Here is a 4,775-nt window from a genome sequence, read left to right as displayed (position 1 = left end):
AAACAGCTGGATTTTTATCAGTGCAAAAGAAACATAGAGGACTTTTTTGTTGTTGTTGTTGAAATCTTAGGTTCCTCAAATGATACTCACAATTTTTTGCATTTCTTGCCACCTTTGCGTAGCTGCTGGACTGCGTAGGCGTGTTCCACGTTGTCCATGGAGACGCGTTGACCATCGTGACTCTGTCATTCTCCCTGGAAGGAAAGAGGAGAGAGAGACTTGTAAAAACACCGTAAACAACCATGTATAACTAAAATGTTTTATTAATACTATCATTTTGACTCATGGACTGTCAGTCCTCCCCCATCCATAGAACCATCATATTCATCTGAGAACGGGTACATTTGTTCCAAGCCACATCCCTCAGATATATCTCAAACCAAGGAAGCGATGTGGTAATTAATCCCAGAGAGGGAGGGGAGGAGAGGAGAGGAGAGGAGAGGAGAGGAGAGGAGAGGAGAGGAGAGAGAGAGAGGAGAGGAGAAGGAGAGGAGAGGAGAGGAGAGAGAGGATCTTACTGCAGTAGGCCCTCGGCTGGCCCTCCCTTCAAAGACTCCGAGATGACGATGGGAGGTCTCACCACTCTGGAAATGAGGGTTATCCCGACCTCCTGAGATGGCTATCCCAAAGCCCAAACCCCGGTGCTGGTGATACAGAGATGTTTAAAGCGGGGTGTTACTGTCTACCCTGGTGCCATGGATACAGAGATGTTAAAGGGCATGTTAACTGTCTACCCTGCGTGATACAGAGATGTTAAGAGGGTGTTAACCGTCTACCCTGTGGCCTGTGATACAGAGATTTTAAAGGGGATGTTAAGTGGGTCTACCCTGGTGACTACAGAGATGTTAAAAGGGGTGTTAACGGTCACCTGGTGCCTGGTGCTACAGAGATGTTAAAGGGGTGTTAACGGTGTACCCTGGGTGATACAGAGATGTTAAAGGGGTGTTAACGGTCTTACCCTGGTGCCTGCGTGATACAGAAACCAGAGAGAGACACAGAGACTAGCATCAGAACACATATAGCATTCACAACAACGAGAGAGAGAGAGTTAGAGTGGAGACAGAGAGACAGAGAGACAAGAGAGAGAGAGAAGAGAGAGAGAGTTAGAGTGGGAGACAGAGAGACAGTGAGTAGAGAGAAAGAGAGAGACAGTGAGTGAGAGAGAAAGAGAGAGACAGTGAGTGAGAGAGAAAAGAGACACAGCGAAGAGAGAGAGAACACACAGACAGATAGAGAGGAGACACAGATAGAGAGAGAGGAAACACACACACATAAGGATTGAGAGAGAGAGACACACAGATAGAGCAGAGAGAGACACACACAGATAGATTGAGAGAGATGAGAGAGAGAGAGGCAATGTTAGAATAATAACTGTTTATCCTCACTAGTTAAAACAGCTAGCGAGTTAGCTACTATTTAAACAGCTAGCTACTATTAACAGCAGCGAGTTAGCTACTATTAAAACAAGCTAGCGAGTTAGCTACTATAAACAGCTAGCGACTATTAACAGCTAGCGAGTTAGCTACATTAAACCTAGGAGTTCAGCTACTATTAACAGCTACATTAGTACTTTAAACAGCTAGCGAGTCAAGCTACTATTAAACAGCTAGCGTTAGCATACTATTAAACAGCTAGCGAGTTAGCTACTATTAAACACTAGCGAGTTAGCTAACTATGAAACAGCTAGCGACGGTTAGCTACTATTAAAACACTAGCGAGTTAGCTACTATTAAACAGCCTAGCGAGTTAGCTACTATTAAACAGCTAGCGATTAGACGACTATTAACAGTAGCGAGGTTAGCTACTATTAAACAGCTACCGAGTTAGCTACTATTAAACAAGCTAGCGAGTTAGCTACTATTAACAGCTAGCGAATTAGCTACTATTAAACAGCTTAGCGATTAGCTACTATTGAACACTTAGCGAGTTAGCTATATTAAACAAACTAGCGAGTTAGCCTACTATTAACAACTAGCAGTTAGCTACTATTGAAACAGCTAGCGAGTAGCTATTATTAAACGCTAGCGAGTTTAGCTACATTAAACAGCTAGCTACTAATTAACAGCTAGCGCAGTTAGCTATATTAAACACTAGCGAGTTAGCACTATTAAACAACTACGAGTTAGCTACTATTGAAACAGCTAGCTGACAGTTAGCTACTATAAACAGCTAGCGAGTTAGCTACTATTAAACAAGTGAGATGTCTCTGCTGAAGAGCTAAACTCTGGATAGCACTAAGTGATAACCTCATACATAGGTACCTTGCAACCGTTTATCCCCCTCAAACAGTGACATATAGTAAGATAGTTTTTAACAGTTCTACATTAGGTGAAGTGACATGGACAGACAAGGAAATAGGAGAGGAGGGGGGGGGGGGGGGGGCTAGACAAAGTGTGATTTGTACAGACAATCCATGGTTGTTGTGTTCATACGCCCGACCTTGACGGAAGGTCAAGTTGTGACATTTTGTTCCACCGCCCTGGTAAGCCCAATGTTAAGAGGAAACAAAGCTCCTACTTCCTCTGACCACAGAACATTGACCATTTCTATTCATTCAAGACGATTTTTTTTACACGTTGAAGCATCACTGTTTTTCGTCGCAACCAGCAGGTGATCTACTGTGCATGGTCGACGGTCATAAAACATGCTGTCTTATCCTTTATACAGAGGAGAACCCTGTGACACCTAAGGCGATGGATCTCATGCGTCCCGAGCCGAAACAGTTTGGAAGAGTTTGGTGTAAACAGGGTCTTCAGAAAGTATTCAAACCCCTTTGACTTTTTCCACAATTTTGTTACGTTACCAGCCGTGTCTAAAAAAAAAAAATGTTTTTGTTGATTTAATCCATTTTAAAATAAGGCTTTAACGTAACAAAATGTGGAAAAAGTCAAAGGGTGTTTGAATACTTTCCAACGGCACTTGTGTTACTATGATGTCATTTTCTGATGTTTTTATTTGCTTTGGACTTCGGTAAGTGTTTTTTTTGGTTGGTGTTTAGGCACACAACATCTTTTCTCAGGCAAGCGGAAGTCCACACCCTGTCGTTAGTGATTGGTTAACAGTGGGATAATTCAATAAAGTATTTGTTTGTCATTCAACGATTGAGAATACGCCACCCAACATCTTAGTTAGATTTAAATGCGCGAACTAAGATCTATTATTACGGCAATTATTTTTTAAAAAATGAATGACAGATTTCTTGACTTATGTATTTGAGGAAGTGTATACTGGCTACGGTGTCTCAAATGGACAAACAGTACTATTCCGCATTTTTTCTCTTTTTACATCGAAGGTCTTTTAAGGAGTATGCGAGCACACTCGTTCGGCTGACGCTTATACTCTCTCCTGACTTCTATTTTACCTGGGTTCATGTTCATTAGGGTAAACTTTAGAGAAGACAGAGCAGAGAGACAGAGACAGAGAGACAGAGAGAGAGAGAGACAGAGAGAGAGAGAGAGAGACAGAGAGAGAGAGAGAGAGAGAGAGAGAGAGAGAGAAGAGACAGAGAGAGAGAGACAGAACAGAGAGAGAGAGAAGAGAGAAGAGACAGCAGAGAGAGAGACAGAGCATGCAAGAGCGCAGAGAGAGACAGAGACAGAGACGCAGAGAGAGAGAGAGACAGAGAGAGAGAGAGCGAGAGACACTAGCCCAAGCCAATGGCATGTACCAGATGCTCAGCAGGCTCTGCTCACACTTACTGGTCTGAGGCCAAACCACACGACCAACAACATTGGACACTTTATGGAACACAAAGCCTTCACTATATCATCCTGGAATATCCAAGGCCTGAGGTCATCTGCCTTTGGCCTAAAGAGCAGGAACCCGGACTTCACCAAAGAAATCAGAAATACAGACATTGTCATCCTGCAAGAAACCTGGTATAGAGGAGACGGACCCACTGGTTTCCCTCTAGGTTACAGAGAGCTGGTAGTCCCATCCACCAAACTACCATGTGTGAAACAGGGAAGGGACTCAGGGGGAATGCTAATTTGGTATAGAGCTGACCTAACTCACTCTATTAAATTAATCAAAACAGGAACATTTTACATTTGGCTAGAAATTCTAAAGGAAATTATCTTAACAGAGAAAAATGTCCTCCTGTGTGATACCTATATCCCCCACTAGAATGAACTACTTTATCCCCCACTACTTTAATGAAGACAGCTTCTCCATCCTGGAGGGGGATATCAATCATTTCCAGGCCCAGGGACATGTACTAGTCTGTGGTGACCTAAATGCCAGGTCTGGACAAGAACCTGACACCCTCAGCACACAGGGGGACAAACACCTGCCTGCAGGTGACAGCATTCCCTCCCCCATATGCCCCCCTAGGCAAAATTATGACAACATAACCAACAAAAATGGGTCACAACTCCTGCAGTTCTGTCGCACGCTGGGTATGTAACATAGTCAATGGTAGGCTTCGAGGGGACTCCTATGGTAGGTACACCTATAGCTCATCTCTTGGCAGTAGTACTGTAGACTACTTTATCACTGACCTCAACCCAGAGTCTCTCAGAGCGTTCACAGTCAGCCCACTGACACCCCTATCAGATCACAGCAAAATCACAGTCTACTTGAACAGAGCAATACTCAACCATGAGGCATCAAAGCCAAAGGAACTGAGTAACATTAAGAAATGCTATAGATGAAAGGAATGTAGTTTGGAAACCTACCAAAAAACAATTAGGCAACAACAAATCCAATCCCTTTTAGACAATTTCCTGGGTAAAACGTTCCACTGTAATAGTGAAGGTGTAAACTTGGCAGTAGAA

Source organism: Salvelinus sp. IW2-2015, unplaced genomic scaffold, assembly GCF_002910315.2.
Source record: "Salvelinus sp. IW2-2015 unplaced genomic scaffold, ASM291031v2 Un_scaffold3047, whole genome shotgun sequence".
Classification (NCBI taxonomy): Eukaryota; Metazoa; Chordata; class Actinopteri; order Salmoniformes; family Salmonidae; genus Salvelinus; species Salvelinus sp. IW2-2015.
The sequence above is the reverse complement of the archived record's forward strand: the minus strand, read 5'-3'. Positions refer to the sequence as shown.